The 22,601-nt window shown below is 36.0% G+C and overlaps 1 protein-coding gene and 1 long non-coding RNA gene across 6 annotated transcripts in view; one reads left to right on the top strand and one right to left on the bottom strand.

The window, feature by feature from the left end:
• Positions 1 to 22,601, bottom strand: part of EPHA6 (EPH receptor A6) — a 1,031,027-nt gene that overhangs the window by 906,168 nt on the left and 102,258 nt on the right. The window lies entirely within an intron of this gene.
• On the top strand, positions 18,603 to 21,230 carry LOC138849483 (uncharacterized). Its single transcript, XR_016232087.1, has 2 exons — positions 18,603 to 18,739; positions 21,009 to 21,230. It is a non-coding gene; the product is annotated as an uncharacterized LOC138849483 (long non-coding RNA).

Here is a 22,601-nt window from a genome sequence, read left to right as displayed (position 1 = left end):
ACAGTCACGAAAGTGAAGAGACAACCGACAGAATGCGAAAAAATATTTGCAAACTATGCAACTGATAAGGGTTGATAACCAGAATCTACAAAGAAATCAAGAAACTCCACAAGATCAAAAGAGACAACCCACTTAAGAGATGGGCCAAGGACCTCAATAGACATTTTTCAAAAGAGGAAATCCAAATGGCCAACAGGCACATGAAAAAATGCTCAAGATCACTAGCAATCAGGGAAATGCAAATCAAAACCACAATGAGGTTCCACCTCACCCGGGTTAGAATGGCTCACAGTCAGAAATCTACCAACAATAGATGCTGGAGAGGATGTGGGGAAAAGGGACACTAACCACCTGTTGGTGGAAATGCAAACTGGTTAAGCCACTATGGATGTCAGTCTGGAGATTCCTCAGAAACCTGAATATAACCCTACCATACAACCCAGCCAACCCACTCCTTGGAATTTACCCAAAGGAAATGAAATTGGCAAACAAAAAAGCAGTCTGCACATTAATGTTTATTGCACCTCAAGTCACCATAGCTAAGAGCTGAAACCAATCCAAATGCCCATCAACAGTAGACTGGATAAAGAAATTATGGGACATGTACTCTATAGAATACTATACAGTAGTCAAAAACAACGAAACCCAGTCATTTGCAACAAGATGGAGGAACCAGGAAAACATGCTGAGTGAATTAAGCCAGTCCCAAAGGGACAAATATCATATGTTCTCCCTGATTGGCGACAACTAACTGAGCACCAAAGGGGAAACTTGTTGAAGTGAAATGGACACTATGAGAAACAGTGACTTGATCAGCTCTTGTCCTGACTGTTGATGTACAAAGTAATATTTTATCCATTTTAGTAATTTTTTTTGTTATAGTACCATTGGTTGAACTCTGTAATTAACACACAATTATTCTTAGGTGTTTAAATTTTAACTGAAAAGTGATCCCTGTTAGGAATTTGGAAAACATTATGCTGAGTGAAATAAGCAAATCCCAAAGGGACAAATACCACTTGTTCTCCTTGATAGGTGACAACTAACTGAGCACCAAAAAGGAAACCTGTTAAAGTGAAATGAACACTATGAGAAACGGTGACTTGATCCGCCCTCGCCCTGACTGTTGATGAGCAGCTTAATATGTTATCCCTCTTAGTATTTTTTTTTGTTTGTTCTACTTATTACTTTTGGTTGAATACTGCAATCAATACACAATTATTCTTAAGTGCTGAAACTTAACTGAAAAGTGATTGCTGTTAAATATAAGAGTGGGCATAAGAGAGGGAAGAGATGTGCAATTTGGGACATGCTCAAGCTGAATTACCTCAAACGGTAGAGTTAGAAACATACCAGGGGATTCGAATTCAATCCCATCGAGGTGGCATGTACCAATGCCATCTCACTAGTCCCAGTGATCAATTTCTGTTCACAATTTATTGTATTGATAGGACTAAGAACCAAAGGGATCACATAAACAAGAATAGTGTCTGCAAATACTAGCTGATAGAATAAAAAAAAGGGAGAGAACGATCCAACTTGGGAAGCGAGATACACAGCAGACTCATAGAATGGCAGATGTCCTAAGCAGCACTCTGGCCTCAGAATCAGCCCTTAAGGCATGTGGATCCAGCTGAAATGCCCATGAGAGTATTTCAGGCATGGAAAGCCAAGACACTCTGGGGAAAAAAAAAAAAAAAAAAAAAAAAAACCTAAATGAAAGATCTCCATGAGTGAGATCCCAGTGGAAAGAACGGGTCATCAAAGAAGGAGGTACCTTTCTCTGAAGGGAGGAGAGAACTTCCACTTTGACCATGGCCTTGTCTAAATATGATCAGAGTCAGTGAACTCAAAAGGCTTCCATAGCCTTGGAAACTCATGACAAGAGCCTAGGGTGATTACTGATGCCATAAACAAGAGTGTCAATTTAAGTTAACAACCGGCGTCACTGTGCACTTACTCCTCATGTAGGATCTTTGTCCTTAGGGTGCTGTACATTGAGATTTAATGCTATGACTAGTACTCAAATAGTATTTTTCACTTTATGTTTCTGTGTGGGAGCAAACTGTTGAAATCTTTACTTAATGTATGCTAAACTGATCTTCTGTATATAAAGAGAATTGAAAATGAATCTTGATGTGAATGGAAGGGGAGAGGGAGTGGGAAAGGGGAGGGTTGCGGGTTGGAGGGACGTTATGGGGGGGAAGCCATTGTAATCCATATTCTGTACTTTGGAAATTTATATTCATTAAATAAAATTTAAAAAAAAAAAAAAAGATCATGTTGAAGGTCGAAGATAACTTCAGTAGCAAGGCCAGAGTAGTGTGCTACGAAAGTTAAAGTTCTAGAGGCTCACATAAGTATAAATGTTGAGTTATGCAACTCACTGAGATTTTTTAGATTTGGCTTCATTAATAATTTAGTTAATAAATACAAGTTAATTTACACAGAAAGTACAATGATCAGTTATCTGACAACCAAATTGCAAGCAGGTAAAACCTGCATGGATTCATAAGTGATCCAGTATATATACATATTGCCATGCCAATTAAAAATTTCATATAATAAAAAATAAAAATTCAATAATAAAAAGATAGCAAAAAATTCAACCAACTAGTATTAAAAGATGTTTTTTACAAAATTCACTGTTGTTAATTTATGATAGAACTTTCTTGGGTTTGTTTTTGAAAACTGTTTCAAAAATTATGAGTCTGCTGGACTAATTAGACAATAAAACATTACTCTTTTCTTAATTACCTGAGAGTTATGTCCAAGTAATCCTCAATTACAATAACTCTCTAGGTTTGAAAACTAATTCTCTAAAGAGTGAAAATGACACTTAACCTCTGTCTCAAACTCTACAAACTATTTTGTTTTAAAGATAAGGATACAGCCAAAATAACTAATTAAATTAACATAATAAAACATACTTTCTATAAAAGATCTGTAAGTTATATCTCTCTATATCTGCTGCTAATACCCTAAATACCATAATTCTCACTAACTGAATCAATATAAAGCAAAAGAAACCTTTCACTCCTGTTCGGTTTTTTCACAACTACTTCAATTACTTTATAAATCTTTGAAAGCTATTTCCAGCTCATAGTAGATTAACTCTAACAAAGCGATCCCCTTAAAACCAGATTACGATGACTCCTTCATCTCACAGTGCCTCCAAATAAATCCTAACAGCTTTTTCTTTCAAAGTCTCAACAGTTTACAATAATAAGAACACAGAGAAAATTGCTTTCTTTATTGAAAGTTTTTAGAAGGAACTCACTACTTTCTTTACAGCAATTCTCATCCAGCCAACTCTTGCACTCAGTTGCCCCTAGATTCTACTTCAATCCATTGACTCCTTCAGTTAACAATGGTTATATATTGTTAAATACATAGAACATATCCCAGAATAGAAAATGAAAACTAGTAAAATCTGAATTTTTAAAGCATGAGGAAATATCATTTTACCCTGACCTCAGATGAGAACTAACAATAAGTTATCCAAGCTTGTAAAATGAGAAAGAAACAATATAAAATTCATGCTTATAACGCCGTTTACAAACAAGTCAGTATTTCCATTTTGTCATACTTTATCATTAACAAGAGGACATAGTAAATATATGGTGAAATATTTGAAACATTTTCAAAACATAGTCATTCAGTTTTATTACTGTGAGATTGACAAAAGCATCAATTAAAAAAGTAAACAGAGCTAAATAGATCTGCAAAGTAGAATTGTAAACAAACACGAATATGGACTCATAAATAAGAATATACTAAAAAGTGTATTTTGGCTTATTTGTCTGAATGGTACCATGAACTCTGGCAATTTCCCAAGGTTGCATATTTAAGAAATCATTAGAATATGAAGTGCATATGAGTTTCGGGAGAAATTACCAGATAGCTTAAAATCAACCATTAAATACCCATATACTTTCTAAAAGTCAAATTTAAAAAATGTCTTATATCTTTTTTATAACTTGACAATCTTTTACTAAATATTAAGGATGCTAAAATTATTAGTGTCTGCAAAAGAGATGCATACAAAAGAGACAATATCAATGCAGACAAAATGAAAGCATATGACAATTATAAATCAAAAAAGTAAAGAGAAATATCAAAATGATTTTTTCCCTGGTTATCAACAACAGATAACAATCTAGATATAGCTAGAGGACACCAGAAGTTTGAAAGTTTTCAATCATCCTATTGAATAGATAATCACAATAATCAGAAAAAAAGTAAACTTTTATTCCACAGAGGTATATAACAAGTTATCACAGTCCCCTGAAAATAATATGAGCATGAGAAGTAAGAAATAAGGTAAAATTCTTAATTGGCTTATCTTAAAATGCTGAGATTCAACAAATGGTTACTGTTTTTCAAGAAAGTGCTAAGCATGTCTTAATGAATGAGATAACAAATATCAGTCATGTCCATTATTTATAATTTTTAAAATGTTTTTACAGATCCTTTCATTATGACCTCCCTTAGTTATCTCATTGAGGGAGCAGGATAAGTGTTAAGAAGTTATCTCATCAAAGAACAGGATGAGTGGTAGGAAGTCATCCTTTATAAATGCCAACTTGGGGGCAACTTTGGTCCATTTTTATTTTCTCTGTACCCAAGTCCTTTCTTTGTAGTCCACTGCTTCCATTCAGATTTCAGATATCATTCATCTGGAAATCAGTGATTTAGAAACCTAGACTCAATAATATTTTCTTTACAAAACTTTGCATTACCTCTTCTATTTTCTTTTTTCCCAGATCCTGATCTCTTCTGTTTATTTCCAGTAGCCCAAATTCTACACTACCTTTCTGTACTCTAATCTTAACTTTAGAGAGAAAAATGGTGAAAGTGAAAACTTTTTACCTCTTATAATAGCTACCATCAGATTTTGCTGATCCTATGTAGTCTCATGGGCCACATCAAGCAAATAGTAAATTAAGGCAAAGAGAAAATCACAAGGCTGGAAATTGTGGGAAAAGGTGCAAAAACAAAGAGCTATTATAAATCAGATATGACAGGGCATAAGGGTATATGGCTTGTCAAGATGTCTTAAATGGAAGAGCTGCGATACAAAGTGTTCCTTGCTGGCAGAAATTCAATGAGTACAAAAGTGAGACACGAGGCTCTTGATGCATTGGAGGCCAGGTATCAGAACAAAGTGAATAGGATTCCAAGAGTAAAGAAACTGAGAATCAAGGAAGACAAAAGCCTGGGCTCAAGTGAAACTTACCAAAGATGGCTGACACTTCACCCAGTTCTCATACATAGTTGGTCTCAGAACAAAGTGGAAATCTGAGACTGCAGGATCTGCAGAAAGACAAGTAAAAACAAAGAGAGAGAGAGAGAAAGGGACAGTAGAGGGAATGGAAGTTATCTTAACTCCTACTTCTCTCTTTTGCAAGTATGCTTTTGATTTCTTGATAAATGAAATATGGATAATTCTGTTTTTCCACAAAATAAAATACATCATTTTGATAATTCACTGAATTTCCCAGTGAATTCTCAATATGATATATACTGAGACCTATCGCACTCAGATTGTATAAGATGTAAGATAATTTTTAAAGTAAAGGTCATTTTCATAATTTTGAGTTCTGAGCTACAAATGCATACATACACATGAATGATGCATACACTGTGTGCACACATACACACGTTCTTCTATTTTAAAATACATACTTAAAAATAATTCGAATTTAAAAACCCACAAATTATGAGTTCTGCAAACTGTAGATAGTCTATAAGAAAATTCAGCAGTAGGCTATGAATTTGCTGTTTAAAATATCTATATTTGGTAAATTAACACCAATACCTCTGCTCTCACATCTGAACAGAATGTCATTCCTGGGAATTACAAAAATAGTCAGAAACACCTGAGGAGAATAATTATTAGTCTTAAGTTACTAGGTTTTCCTAGAAATTAAAAACTTTTCCACAAGTGACAACACACATGAGATACATGTATTATGGTATATTGACCATTCCAGAAGTCAGCGATATTGAATTATGAAACATTTAGCTTGGTTTAGATAACATTTATGGCTTTTATCTTAATTTTACATTAATTTTCTTTGCAGAAAATATATGTATATTCGTACATAATTAGAAAAATTCAGGATGATGAAAGATTAAGAGCCATAATAATTCTGATCATCAAACTTATGACCAAAGGGACCAGTGCTGTGGCGCAGTGGGTAAAGCCACTGCCTGCAGTGATGACAACCAATTTGGACACTGGTTCAAGTCCTGGATGCTCCACTTCTGATTCAGCTCCTATTAAGGCACCTGACAAGGTAACAGAAGATGGCCTAAGTCCTTGGGCCCAAGCACCCACACTGGAGAAACAAATGAATCTCCTAGCTTCAGACTGGCCCAGCCCTGGCCATTATGGCCATTTGGGGGAGTGAATCAATGGATGGAAGACCTCTCTCCCTCCTTCCTAACCTCTTAGCCTCTCTCTTTCTTTCTCTTTCTGCCTTTGCCTTGCCCACCATGTAACTCTTTGAAACAAATAGTAAAACTTTAAAAAAAAATAACCAAAACGACAAAGGAGGAATCTTCTATGTCCTACTTAAAATAATTATAAAACACAATATTCATGAGAAATTAGATCTTTATTCACAAAGCACTAAACATCTTAAGAACTTGTAGTTTCTAATAGACCCATGGCATTAAAAAGGATCAATAACTTTTTTTAACTTTTATTTAATGAATATAAATTTCCAAAGTACAGCTTATGGATTACAATGGCTCCCCCCGCCATACCTTCCCTCCCACACACAATGCACCCTTTCTCGCTCCCTCTCCCCTTCCATTCACATCAAGATTCATTTTCGATTCTCTTTATATACAGAAGATCAGTTTAGCATATATTAAGTAAAGATTTCAACAGTTTGCATCCACACAGAAACACAAAGTATAAAATACTGTTTGAGTACTAGTTATAACATTAAATCACAATGTACAGCACATTAAGGACAGAGATCCTACATGAGGAGTAAGTGCACAGTGATTCCTGTTGTTGACTTAACAAATTGACGCCCTTGTTGATAGTATCAGTAATCACCCTAGGCTCTTGACATGAGTTTCCAAGGCTATGGAAGCCTTTTGAGTTCACTGACTCTGATCATATTTAGACAAGGTCGTAGTCAGAGTGGAAGTTCTCTCCTCCCTTCAGAGAAAGGTACCTCCTTCTTTGATGACCTGTTCTTTCCACTGGGATCTCACTCGCGGAGATCTTTCATTTAGGACATTTTTTTTTTTTCCCAGAGTGTCTTGGATTTCCATGCCTGAAATACTCTCATGGGCTCTTCAGCTGGATCCGCATGCCGTAAGGGCTGATTCTGAGGCCAGAGTGCTGTTTAGGACATCTGCCATTCTATGAGTCTGCTGTGTATCTCGCTTCCCAAGTTGGATGGTTCTCTCCCTTTTTTATTCTATCAGTTAGTATTTGCAGACACTAGTCTTGTTTATGTGATCCCTTTGGCTCTTAGTCCTATCATTATGATCAATTGTGAACAGAAATTGATCACTTGGACTAGTGAGACAGCATGGATACATGCCACCTTGATGGGATTGAATTGGAATCACCTGGTATGTTTTTTTTTTTCTTTTTTGACAGGCAGAGTGGACAGTTAGAGAGAGAGACAGAGAGAAAGGTCTTCCTTTGCCATTGCTTCACCCTCCAATGGCTGCTTCGGCTGGCGCGCTGTGGCCGGCACACCGCGCTGATCCGATGACAGGAGCCAGGTACTTATCCTGGTCTCCCATGGGGTGCAGGGCCCAAGCACTTGGGCCATCCTCCACTGCACCTCTTGGCCACAGCAGAGAGCTGGCCTGGAAGAGGGGCAACTGGGACAGAATCCGGCGCCCCGACTGGGACTAGAAGCTGGTGTGCCGGCACCGCAAAGCAGAGGATTGGCCTAGTGAGTTGCGGTGCAGGCCTTCCTGGTATGTTTCTAACTCTAATGTTTGGGGCAAGTCAGCTTGAGCATGTCCCAAATTGCCCATCTCTTCCCTCTCTTATTCCCACTCTTATATTTTACAGCGATCACTTTTCAGTTAAGTTTCAGCACTTAAGAAGAATTGTGTATTGATTACAGTATTCAACCAAAAGTATTAAGTAGAACAAACAAAAAAAAAAATACTAAGAGGAATAACGTATTAAGTTGCTCAACAGTCAGGGCAAGGGCTGATCAAGTCACTGTTTCTCACAGTGTTCATTAGACTTCAACAGGTTTCCTTTTTGGTGCTCGGTTAGTTGTCACCTGTCAGGGAGAACATATGATATTTGTCCCTTTGGGACGGGCTTATTTCACTCAGAATAATGTTTTCCAGATTCTTAACAGGGATCACTTTTCAGTTAAAATTTAAACACCCAGAATAATTGTGTGCTAATCACAGAGTTCAACCAATACTACTAAACAAAAAAAAAATACTAAAATGGATAAAGTATTACTTTGTACATCAACAGTCAGGACAAGAGCTGATCAAGTCACTGTTTCTCATAGTGTCCATTTCACTTCAAAAGGTTTCCACTTTGGGGCTCAGTTAGTTGTCACCGATCAGGGAGAACATATGATATTTGTCCCTTTGGGACTGGCTTAGTTCACTCAGCATGATGTTTTACAGGTTCCTCTATCTTGTTGCAAATGACCGGGTTTCATAGTTTTTGACTGCTGTATAGTATTCTATAGAGTACATGTCCCATAATTTCTTTATCCAGTCTACTGTTGATGCATTTAGGTTGTTTCCAGCTCTTAGCTATGGTGAATTGAGCTGCAATAAACGTTAATGTGCAGACAGCTTGTTTGTTTGCCAATTTAATTTCCTTTGGGTAAATTCCAAGGAGTGGGATGGCTGGGTTGAATGGTAGGGTTATCTTCAGGTTTCTGAGGAATCTCCAGACTGACTTCCATAGTGGCTTAACCAGTTTGCATTACCACCAACAGGTGGTTAGTGTCCCTTTATCCCCACATCCTCTCCAGCATCTATTGTTGGTAGATTTCTGAATGTGAGCCATTTTAACTGGGGTGAGGTGAAACCTCATTGTGGTTTTGATTTGCATTTCCCTGATTGCTAGTGATCTTGAGCATTTTTTCCTGTGTCTGTTGGCCATTTGGATTTCCTCTTTTGAAAAATGTCTATTGAGGTCCTTGGCCCATCTCTTAAGTGGGTTGTCTCTTTTGATCTTGTGGAGTTTCTTGATTTCTTTGTAGATTCTGGTTATCAACCCTTTATCTGCCGCATAATTTGCAAATATTTTTTCCCATTCCGTCAGTTGCCTCTTCGCTTTCCTGACTGTTTCTTTTGAAGTACAGAAACTTCTCAATTTGACGCAATCCCAAATGTTAATTTTGGCTTTGACTCCCTGTGCTTCTGTGGTATTTTCCAAGAAATCAACAGGATTGAATACAAAAAACCATTATAAAAAATCAGATAATTGAGGAGCTGGTTTTTTGAAAAAATAAACAAAATTGACACCCCATTGGCCCAACTAACTAAAAAAAGAAGAGAAAAGACCCAAATCAATAAAATCAGAGATGAAAAAGGAAACGTAACAACAGACACCACAGAAATAAAAAGAATCATCAGAAATTACTACAAGGACTTGTATGCCAGCAAACAGGGAAACCTATCAGAAATGGACAGATTCCTGGACACATGCAACTTACCTAAATTGAACCAGGAAGACACCGAAAACCGAAACAGACCCATAACTGAGACAGAAATTGAAACAGTAATAAAGGCCCTCCCAACAAAGAAAAGCCCAGGACCAGATGGATTCACTGCTGAATTCTACCAGACATTTAAAGAAGAACTAACTCCAATTCTTCTCAAACTATTCAGAACAATCGAAAAAGAGAAAATCCTCCAAAATTCTTTCTGTGAAGCCAGCATCACCTTAATTCCTAAGCCAGAAAAAGATGCAGCATTGAAAGAGAATTACAGACCAATCTCCCTGATGAACATAAATGAACATAGAATAGAATGCAACACATCAGAAAGATCATCCACCCAGACCAAGTGGGATTTATCCCTGGTATGCAGGGATGGTTCAGTATTCGCAAAACAATCAATGTGATACACCACATTAACAGACTGCAGAAGAAAAAGCATATGATTATCTCAATAGATGCCGAGAAAGCATTTGATAAAATACAACACCCTTTCATGATGAAAACTCTAAGCAAATTGGGTATGGAAGGAACAATCCTCAATACAATCAATGCAATTTATGAAAAACCCATGGCCAACATCCTATTGAATGGGGAAAAGTTGGAAGCATTTCCACTGATTTGGTACCAGACAGGGATGCCCACTCTCACCACTGCTATTCAATATAGTTCTGGAAGTTTTAGCCAGAGCTATTAGGCAAGAAAAAGAAATTAAAGGGATACAAATTGGGAAGGAAGAACTCAAACTATCCCTCTTTGCAGATGATATGATTCTTTATTTAGGGGATCCAAAATACTTTACTAAGAGACTATTGGAATTCATAGAAGATTTTGGCAAAGTAGCAGGATATAAAATAAATGCACAAAAATCAACAGCCTTTGTATATACAGGCAATGCCATGGCTGAGGAAGAACTTTTAAGATCAATCCCATTCATAATAGCTACAAAAACAATCAAATACCTTGGAATAAACTTAACCAAGGACGTTAAAGATCTCTACAATGAAAATTACAAAACCTTAAAGAAAGAAATAGAAGAGGATACCAAAAAATGGAAAAATCTTCCATGCTCGTGGATTTTAAGAATCAGTATCATCAAAATGTCCATTCTCCCAAAAGCAATTTATACATTCAATGCAATACCAATCAAGATACTGAAGACCTTCTTCTCAGATCTGGAAAAAATGATGCTTAAATTTATATGGAGACACAGGAGACCTCGAATAGCTAAAGCAATGTTGTACATCAAAAACAAAGCCGGAGGCATCACAATACCAGATTTCAGAGCATACTACAGGGCAGTTGTTATCAAAACAGCATGGTACTAGTACAGAAACAGATGGATAGACCAATGGAACAGAATAGAAACACCAGAAATCAATCCAAACATCTACAGCCAACTTATATTTGATCAAGGATCCAAAACCAATGCCTGGAGTAAGGACAGTCTATTCAATAAATGGTGCTGGGAAAATTGGATTTCCACGTGCAGAATCATGAAGCAAGACCCCTACCTTTCACCTTACACAAAAATTCACTCATCATGGATTAAAGACTTAAATCTATGACCGACACAATCAAATTATTAGAGAGCATTGGAGAAACCCTGCAAGATATAGGTACTGGCAAAGACTTTTTGGACAAAGGATCAAAAACTTAGTGACCTTCTATTTATAGTATCATAAGTGTATTAAATTAAGTTTGTACATAGAATTTTAAATAACCTTTCTTATTTACCACTGTTATTTCCCCCAACTCCAGCACCACTTCACCATCAGTGAACCTCTTACCTCATTTCTTTATTTACTTATATTTTCCGATTAGTTATTACCAGTCTATAACAATTTATATTTACACAATTATTGTCTTTCTTTCTCTGCTAAAATGTGAGTACCACAGAGACAGAAGCTTTGTTTTGTTTGCTTTTGAGTTCCTAATGCCTAAAATGAACGGTAGGAAATGTATACCTGCTAAATACAAGCATAAAATTTGTAGCTGGAACTTTTAAAGAGTTTTGCTCTATGTGACTTTGTTAAGACTTGTCAAGGAGAGACACTGCTGGCAGATAGAGCAGGAAAAGGAAAGGCATTTTCCCTCACTTCAACTTCTGGCTCTACCAGAAGCAGGAGTAGTTCTGCAATCTCAGAAGCAGAACGCTCACTGACTTTTGTCCTAGCAACACAGGCACATTAAGCTATATATGGACTCCAGAAATGCCTAAAGTGAGTCCAGGAGCTTCAGCCAGAAGTGCGCTCCAGGATTCTCACCACATCATTAGGTGTGTAGCTCCTGGTTTGCTGAAAAATGGAGAGCCAGTAGTTTCAGTATCAGAAGTGGTCACCACAGCATTCCATCTCAAGCCTCTGGGTAATCACTTTCCTTTTGTCCCTCCAGCCCTAGAGGGTAATAGCAGTTTTCTGCAATAAATTATTTTTATTTATATATACTCCACCTTTTATTTAACCTCCCATTCTTTTTTTAACAAAAGATTTATTTATTTGTTTGTTTGAGAGCAGAGTTATAGATAGAGAGAGGGAGAGACAGAGAGGTCTTCCATCCACTGGTCAATACTTTGGACAAGATTTCCTGTTTTAAATCCCTGTCTGAATGAATCAGGCATATTTTTATTGTACTGATTAGTTAGCACTTATGCACTGCTTTACAAATAACTTTCTGCCTAATATTTGCCCAATTTAATAGCAACTATGCTCACATTTTACAATACAGCAATTCCACAAGATATTAAACTATGTCAAGAAGTCAACACTGTCCTTTCAATGGTTTTGTCCTATCTTTTCATTATTTTTCTCATGCATAATGTGATATATTAACTTAGAATATGTTTTGTAAAAGACATAATTCATCCACCCTCTGCAGTAAGCCACAATGAAGTATTTAAATCCCCACCCTTGTTTTGAGAATACAAGATAAAAAATATCTGAAAATATTCCACCTTTCTTTCCCTACTGCATATTACACATATTAATAAATGTTTGACAAAACAGTAGCACCCATATCCAAAGAGTTTATATTACCACTATTTCTATGACTTATTAGACAGCAATTAATGGTGACTTGAACACTCTTAAAAACCACCATGATACTTTGAGAATCTGACTCAGAAATCGAAGTTGAGTTACTTTGTTCTCCTTGGCAACAGGAAATTTATAAAACACTCCCCCTCTCCTTTTTTTTTCCCTAAGGTCAAGATAGCATTCTCATTCATTTGACCAGATATGAAAGCTACTGTCCCTTCATTATAAATTAAAGTTTAAGCCATGTTGGTTCATCTTTATTCTGTTATCACAATCAATATTTTGATAATTCTATCCATGTGTGGAGATCCAAAAATTGTTCTTAAATATTTTTAAATTAAATAAGTACATGAATATATATCATAAAATTCTATTACTACTTTATTTTTTTAACTTTTATTTAATGAATATAAATTTCCAAAGTATAGTTTATGGATTACAATGGCATTTCCACCCCATAACTTCCCTCCCATCCACAACCCTCCCCTCTCCTGCTCCCTCTCCTCTTCCATTCACATCAAGATTCATTTTCGATTCTCTTTATATACAGAAGATCAATTTAGCATATATTAAGCAAAGCTTTCAACAGTTTGCATCCACACAGAAACACAAAGTGTAAAATACTGTTTGAATACTAGTTATAACATTAAATCACAATGTACAGCACATTAAGGACAGAGATCCTACATGAGGAGTAAGTGCACAGTGACTCCTCTTGTTGACTTAACAAATTGACATTCTTATTAATGGCATCAGTAATCTCCCTAGGCTCTTGACATGAGTTTCCAAGGCTATGGAAACCTTTTGAGTTCACTGACTCTGATCATATTTAGACAAGGTCGTAGTCAGAGTGGAAGTTCTCTCCTCCCTTCAGAGAAAGGTACCTCCTTCTTTGATGACCTGTTCTTTCCACTGGGATCTCACTCGCGGAGATCTTTCATTTAGGACATTTTTTTTTTTTTTTGACAGAATGTCTTCGCTTTCCATGCCTGAAACACTCTCATGGGCTCTTCAGCCAGATCCGAATGCCTTAAGGGCTGATTCTGAGGCCAGAGTGCTGTTTAGGACATCTGCCATTCTATGAGTCTGCTGTGTATCCCGCTTCCCATGTTGGATCATTCTCTCCCTTTTTTTTATTCTATCAGTTAGTATTTGCAGACACTAGTCTTGTTTATGTGATCCCTTTGACTCTTAGTCCTATCATTATGATCAATTGTGAACAGAAATTGATCACTTGGACTAGTGAGATGGCATGGATACATGCCACCTTGATGGGACTGAATTGGAATCCCCTGGCACGTTTCTAACTTTACCATTTGGGGCAAGTCAGATTGAGCCCGTCCCAAATTGTACATCTCTTCCCTCTCTTATTCCCACTCTTATATTTAACAGGAATCACTTTTCAGTTAAGTTTCAACACTTAAGGATATTTATGTATTAATTATAGAGTTCAATCAATAGTATTAAATAGAACAAAAAAAAAAACTGAAAGGGATAAAGTATTAAGTTTTTCATCAACAGTCAGGGCAAGGGCTGATCAAGTCACTGTTTCTCATAGTGTCCATTTCACTTCAACAGGTTTCCTTTTTGGTGCTCAGTTAGTTGTCACTGATCAGGGAGAATATATGATATTTGTCCCTTTGGGACTGGCTTAGTTCACTCAGCATGATGTTTTCCAGGTTTCTCCATTTTGTTGCAAATGACCGGATTTCATATTATTTTACTGCTGTATAGTATTCTATAGAATACATATCCCATATTTTCTTTATCCAGTCTACTGTTGATGGGCATTTGGGTTGGTTCCAGGTCTTCGCTATGGTGAATTGAGCTACAATAAACATTAAGTGCAGACAGCTTGTTTGTTTGCCAATTTAATTTCCTTTGGGTAAATTCCAAGGAGTAGGATTGCTGAGTTGTATGCTAGGGTTATCTTCAGGTTTCTGAGGAATCTCCAGACTGACTTCCATAGTGGCTTGACCAGTTTGCATTCCCACCAACAATGGGTTAGTGTCCCTTTTTCCCCACATCCTCCACAGTATCTGTTGTTCGTAGATTTCTGAATGTGAGCCATTCTAACTGGGGTGAAGCGAAACCTCATTGTGGTTTTGATTTGCATTTCTCTGATTGCTAGTGATCTTGAGCATTTTTTCATGTGCCTGTTGGCCATTTGAATTTCCTCTTTTGAAAAATATCTACTGAGGTCCTTGGCCCATCTCTTAAGTGGGTTGTTTGTTTTGATGTTATGGAGTTTCTTGATCTCTGTAGATTCTGGTTATTAATCCTTTATCTGTTGCATAGTTTGTAAATATTTTTTCCCATTCTGTCGGTTGACTCTTCACTCTCCTGTTTCTTTTGAAGTACAGAAACTTCTCAATTTGATGCAATCCCAATTGTTAATTTTTCTTTGACTGCCTGTGCCTCCAGTGTCTTTTCCAAGAAGATTTGCTGCTGCCAATATCTTGCAGGGTTTCTGCAATGTTCACTAATAATTTGATGGTGTCGAGTCATAGATTTAGATCTTTAATCCATGTTGAGGGGATTTTTGTGTAAGGTGTAAGGTAGGGGTCTTGAATAGAAATCTTCATCACTCTAATTCAATCATGAATCCAGGAACTGATCTGATTACCACAATACAGGTATAACCATATATTTTTCTATGACTGTATGTATGTATGTTAGACCTATATATAAAGTCCCAATAATCTTTGTTGGTATTGTTTTTATAAAAGTAAGATTATATTATATATGCAGTCTGGAAGTAAATTTTTTCATGTAAATACAGTCATACATCATGGTTAATCACACAATCCTGCATAAAATAACTCTACCCAATATTCCTTTCTTTTGACAGCCATATAGAAACTGTTTCCTCATTATACTGCTCAACTGCCTGTACCTGCTGCAGCCAAATGTGTAGCTCTAAACAACAGTGATCACTACACTTCTTGACCAGTGATGAAATCGCATTTGTATACAACCTTTGGCCTGTTATGTTACTATATTTTAGGTCAAAGTTTCAGAATGAGGCAATTTATGGATATTCCAATTTTCCTTTTTTATATACAAACCACAGATTTTGCACAATACCTACAGCACTCAGTAATGATGCCATTAATCATTTGTTCTTTGAAATGTTTCCTAATGTCCTCCCTTTCATAACAAGCTATTCTTTGAAATCAGTCTTTGAAGGACCATGACTGACAGAGACAAATAAGATGCTTAATCGCATTGGCACATGCCAGAGTCTATTCCTGTGGCAAAACACTCTGCAAAGCTTCTTACTAAGTTACAATCTGTAAAATAATGATGAATTTTCAAAGTCAAACATCTCTTTTATGCTTGCTGTCACAGTCATATTCTCTGGTCCTCAAAAGCCACTCTGTTTTATTTCTCATTTCCTTTTATATTCACTGTTTTCACCATCTTCCTTTTTTCTCTATTTTGGCTTATGTTTTTTTTTTTTTTTTACTTCTTATAATAATAAAGACTGGAAAACACATTTCTGAAATACTTATCTTTTCATATATCCTAATGAGATTCAATGTCTATCCTATATAATTAAATTTGCAGCTTTTACATTTAAAAATTCTAAAAAGAAAATTCTGATATTTTTCCCAAGAGTTGTCACCAATATTTAATAAACTTTTAAAAGAATAGCCATGTATTTGAAGGGCAGAGTGATAAAGAGAAAGAGAACTTCTAACCACTGGGTTACTCCCCAAAGAGCCACAAATGCCAGGGCAAGGCCAAGCCGAAACCAGAGGCCTGGAACTTCATTAGGTCTCCCACCTGTGGGGCAATGGTCTACGCACTTGGACTAGACAAATTAGAAGTAACACAGCTGGGACTCAAACAGGTGCCCTGATAAGGGATGCCAGTATGTCAGGCACTTGCTTAATCTGTTGTGCCACAATGCAGGCCCTCAAAATAAACTTTAAGTCTACTTTCAGAAGTCTTTCAATGTTATTTTCATGATTTTCAGAAACATTTAATTTTATTCGTAGAAATCTAAGCAACTGTGAGAATATGACACGTTAAGAATAAAATTTAATTCATTATATATAAATTTTAAATTACACAAGCAGTATCTTTTATATTTTCACCGAAATTGCGTATGTAGTCCCCCCCCCCCCGCTATGAGGGATTTTGAAAAACAGATAACACCAATTTACACAGACATCTCACTTGATTAGTGCTTCACATCAGTTCAATGACTGTGAAACATCAACATGACTGAGAAGTTATATCTAATGATTACTTTTTTCTATGTTGAGACACAACTATTCCAATGGCGAGTAAAAAGATTAGAAAATTGATATCAACTTACAGGATAAATGCTCTGCTTATATCTACTGTGCCAGAGTTAATTATTGACAATTCCTACTTCAATCACAAAAAGCAACCATTGTATAATAGCTTGCTTTAACTTCCCATCATTCCCAGTACAGAACAGACCAAGCCTCACAAAGAATCTTTACTAATATTTATATGTTTAACTCTCCTTGGCTCTGCAAGTACTCCTTGAAGAAAATTGAAGAAAATTAGAATGATGCCACTAAAGGCCTAGTGATGCCAAACGTTGCTGACAAACACTAAAAGCTTAGAAGAGAGGAGGAAGGTTTCTTTCACAGAGACTTCAGAGGGAGCATGGCCTTGCAATAGTTTAATATCAGACTTCTGGCCTTCAGAGTTGTCAAACAATAAATTCTAGATGTTTTAAGGCAACAATTTTATTGTAATTTGCCTAAAAACAGAATACTAATACATATCATAATATATATGTAATAATCCCTATTTAGGTTACAATTTTAACTAGTATGATGACTTGCTAACATTATTTATGAATCGCATTAGTAACATTTATACACAGAGAGCCATAGGTCATACATTTTTTAAGTAATTTATGAATGGGAAAATACTGGGAATAAAAGAATTCTTTCAAATATTGAGGGAAAACTTTTGACCTCACAAATGAGATAACAGTAGCTGAGGTAAGGACGATGGCAGGAAGATACTACTGAAGTTTTAAAACTATCCTTTTTCTATTATTTATCCTGACAGATTTCTTTGATCAGCTATGTTTTCCTGTTTTGGTAAAAATCTATTCTTACCTTTAGCATGACTCCTCATAAAACATTTAAATCACAGGACTAATAGCCAAAAATAATCATGTAGGAATGTTCTATCGCTTTAATGTAGTTAATATAGTTTGGGTACTGAATACTAAACTATAAAATTAATATGAAAGTGCACTTTCTTTTTAGCTATTGCTCCAGGTAGGGTTAAATTTCAACTATGCATTATTAGTTTCAACAGATGTTTTTCTTGGTCAGCAATATTTATTTCAAAATAGGTCTGTGATGACATTGATTTCTTAAAACTCAAGTAATATGAAATATTTATAAAATCAATTTTCCCTTCCTATTCATTTTTAGAACTAGCATTAGCTAGTTCTCCATTGTTAACTAGCTCATTCCCTCATGCTATACTTCAATGACCAAGGGAGAATTTACTGAATTCATATATCCTAAGATGTTGGTATTTTCTGTGAAGATTTCTTTTGCATCATTCACACTGTCAATGATCACACTACAAGTATTCTTGAATTTTGGAACCTTTACAGGAAATGTTTCACATAAAGGAAGTAGTTGAATATGTGTTAATTTCAATTAGCATTACACCCCCTATATTTTGCTGTTCTCTCTATAAATGTAGCTGCGATCATTTCTGTTTACGTTTGTTAACATCTGTTCACTGACATATGACACATTTGGCTTTGCACAGAAAGAAAAGTTTATGTAAGAGTATATTTTGAGGACCCTGGACCGAAATTGTAATTTCTCAAGAGTCCATGAACAAAAGTCAACCAAAGGATGCAAATACATAAAGAAGTATTTATGATTGAATAACATCCTCTCTCCCTTCAAATTATAAACCTAAAGAACTAGAAGCAAAAAGTGGATTGCCTTCTGTCTTTATCCAGAGTGCTCTGGTGCTGGAACTAACCAAGCAAATAAGGTAATGAGTAAATAGCTGTCATAGGAGTATTTGTTCTGCTAATACACGTATAGCTTGATCATTACCACTCAGCATTGAGAACCTTGAAAAACTGTATGTGTGTGTGCGTGTGTGTGTGTACCTGAAGCTTCAGTTAAAGAAAAAATAAAAACAGCAGCATTGAATGTTGACTGATGTTCATACAAGAGCTTTGTTAACAATATATAAGCATTTTTAGAAATCTCAGTGTTGAATACAAAATATGTTTCTCAAATTTATATCATAATTTTTTAATTATAATAAAATTAAAACATTTTCACAATGATTTGTTTTCCTGAAATGTAATAGTAGTATTTGAGAAAATAGCTATTTTCATTTTGTGGTATTTTTTAAACTTTTATTTAGTAAATATAAATTTCCAAAGTACAGTTTATGGATTACAATGGCTTTTTCCCTCCCATAACTTCCCTCCCACCTGCAACCCTCCCATCTCCTACTCCCTCTCCCATTCCATTCACATCAAGATTCATTTTCAATTATCTTTATATACAGAGATCAATTTAGTATATATTAAGTGAAGATTTCAACAGTTTGCACCCACACAGAACATAAGGTGTGAAATACTGTTTGAATACTAGTTATAGCATTAATTCACATTGAACAACACATTAAGGACAGAGATCCTACATGAGGAATAGGTGCACAGTGACTCCTGTTGTTGACTTAACAAATTGACACTCTTGTTTATGGTGTCAGTAATCTCCCTAGGCTCTAGTCATGAGTTGCCAAGGGCTATGGAAGCCTTTTGATTTTGCCAACTTGTGGTAGTTTTTTTTTGATGATCAAGGTCAGAAATACTGTTCATAATTTTTGACTTTTAAGTATAATTTTGAAGAGTTTTTATAAAAGGGTTGATTCTGAAGTTAAAACAGATGGCTTGTGCTACACTGATAGATGAATGAAAAATTTACAAAAATGAACAAAATTATAAAAGATACTTGATGCAACAGAAACGGACTCCTTTTAAGATTTGTTTTATTTGAAACACAGTGAGGGGAGAAGACAGAAAGGGGATACTTTCCATCCATTTATTCACTCTCTTGCCTGCATCAACCAGGGTGGAGACAGACTAAAACCAGGAGCTAGGAACTTCATCCAGGTCTCCCATATGGGTACAAGGGACTCCAGTACTTGAGCCATCATCTGCTATTTTTCGAGATACATTAGCAGGAAGCTGGATATAGCCAGGATTCAAACAATGCATTCGGGCTTAACCTGCTTGCCACAATACCTGCCTTGAAGAGAAAGGTTTTACTCTTTGTTCATTTAAGGTGACATTAGGGTCATATCATACACTCCTGCTTTGATGGACCTTATAATATAGAGAAATGATGAAATGTTCAAACTGGAAAATGAATTTTACATAGCTGGGATACAAGTCCGAATAAAAATTCCTTGGAAGAAAAACAACACAGATTGCAAAACAGTAAGACCTAATGCCACAAGCCTGTTGAAACTTTGATCTGGAAGCAAGGCCAAATGGGTGGTCACTTTAACTCTTTCATCAGGGCAAAGAACTAAAAATCATCTATGAGTGTCAGAAGACTGCCCAGGCTTAATGCTCAGAGCCAGACTTCTTGTACTATTTCATGGCCAAATTCAACATATGAAAAGAAGTTAGACAAATAAACATATGCGCTAAGGAATCTGTAGACTTTAGTATGGAAACCAGTAAGTGAGCCAAGTTATGTAAGTTATGCTAGTCTGAGTAAGCAAATAAAAGCAATAAATGAAATACAAATTGAACTTGGATAAAAATTTCACAATATAGTCTTAAAAGACTGATAAGGCAATGATAAAATGACGGAAAAACTTTATTATACAAAGGAATACAACTATAGGTATGTGTGTGGAAGGGAGGTGGGGAAATAAACTAAAAAATGATAAAAACAGTAAAAAAATTTGCAATCAGAAACATTAAAAAATTATACAAATAAATAACATGTGAGGGTACTGCAGAAAATGAAATTAAAAGATAAAATTTATATTTTGGTGCATTTTCAACTCCAATCAAGCTATAAAATGTACAGTGTCACACAAATAGTTACTTCTATCTTTCTTTCTTGGATATACCTCCATTGTGGTTATGTTTGAGGAAAACTTTTCTCCTGGTCAGAAGGAGAGGATTGGAATGTAACACAAACAGAAGAGTCTCCCAGGGCTAGTGCTGCAGTGCTGCCATCCCATACGGGTGCCGCTTTGTGTCCTGACTGCTCTACTTCTGATCCAGCTCTCTGCTATGGCCTGGGAAAGCAGTGGAAAAAGGCCCAACTCCTTGGGCCCCTGCACCCTCATGGGAGACCCCAAAGAAGCTCCTGGCTTTGGATGGGTGCAGCTCCAGCTGTTGCAGCCAATTGGGAAGTGAACCAACAGAAGGAAGACCTCTTCCTCTATCTCTCCTTTCTCTTTGTAACTCTGATTTTCAAATAAATAAATATATCTTTTAAAAAAAGGGATAGTTTCCCACAGAACAGAACAAACATATGGGTATGTGCAAATTTTCTAATAAATCTAAATACTTAATATAGCTAAATAGTTAAGATATTTATAATGATTGTTTTTTAAATACCATTTAATAACTACATGCCTATTTGAAATTAAGGCTTTTCTCAGAACTTTATGATTTTATATTTCACAATTAGAGTTAATTAATTTGCCACTGCTTTTTGTGTATGGTGTAAAGGATCAAGATCTACTTGTCATATGGATATTCTATTGACCCTATCACCATTTACTGAAAGAATTTTTTCACATTATTGCAATGTAACTTTGTTGTAAATAAGGTTATCTAATACATATTGTCGGTTATTAAATTCTCTTGTCTTCCTTGCTAGTTGATCTGCCCATTCTAGCACCAATATACTATTGTGTAAGTTATAGTGTTAGAAAAAGTTTTGATATTTTGTGGTGTAATTACCACACTACTGTTCTTTTTCTAGATTTTCTTAGCTATTATTTGAAACTATACTGGGGCCAGTGCAGTAGTGTAGTAGGTAAAGCCACGGTCTGCAGTGCCAACATTCCATATGGGTGCCAGTTCAAGTCCTGGCTGCTTCACTTCCAATCTACCTCCCTGCTATCACCTGGAAAAGTACTGGAGGATGGTCCAAGTCCTTGGGCCCTTGCATCCACATGGGAGGCCCAGAAAAAGCCTCTGACTCCTGGCTTCTGATCAGCCCAGATCTGGCCATTGCAGCCATTTGAAGACTAAACCAACAGATGGAAGACTCTTCTCTCTCTCTCTCTCTCTCTCTCTCTCTCTCTCTCTATACCTCTGACTCTCTGTAACTCTACCTTTCAAATAAATAAATAAATCTTTAAGAAAAAAAAGAAACTATCAAATTTTAGATTTGGCTTATATTTGCTGTATACACACAAAAAGAAAACTTAAATGCAAAACAACAAATATCAGAGAGGATATGGAGCATTTAAAACAATCAGACATTGCTGGTGAAAATACAACATGGCTTAGCAACTATGGAAGATAGTTTTGTGGTTATGCCAAAAGTAAACATGGAATTACAATATGACTCAGCATACAAGTACATATTCAATGTACTGAGTATAAGCATATACCAAAAAGAGTTGAAAACTGGTAATCAAATAATACACTATACAATCACTATTAACAGTATCCAAAAGGTACAAACAGCCTAAATGTCCACCAATATATTAATGGGTAAAATGTGGTATATACATAAAATGGAATAATATTCAACCATAAAAAAGAATGGAGGGACCGACGCTGTGGGGCCTGGTTAAGCTCCTGCTTTCAATGTCAGAATCCCATATGGGAGCCAGTTTGATTCTCAGCTACTCTAAT

The sequence above is a fragment of the Oryctolagus cuniculus genome, chromosome 4 (genome assembly GCF_051225735.1).
Source record: "Oryctolagus cuniculus isolate XC-2025 breed Fujian yellow rabbit chromosome 4, ASM5122573v1, whole genome shotgun sequence".
NCBI lineage: Eukaryota > Metazoa > Chordata > Mammalia > Lagomorpha > Leporidae > Oryctolagus > Oryctolagus cuniculus.
This window is presented reverse-complemented; position numbering and strand designations above follow the sequence as displayed.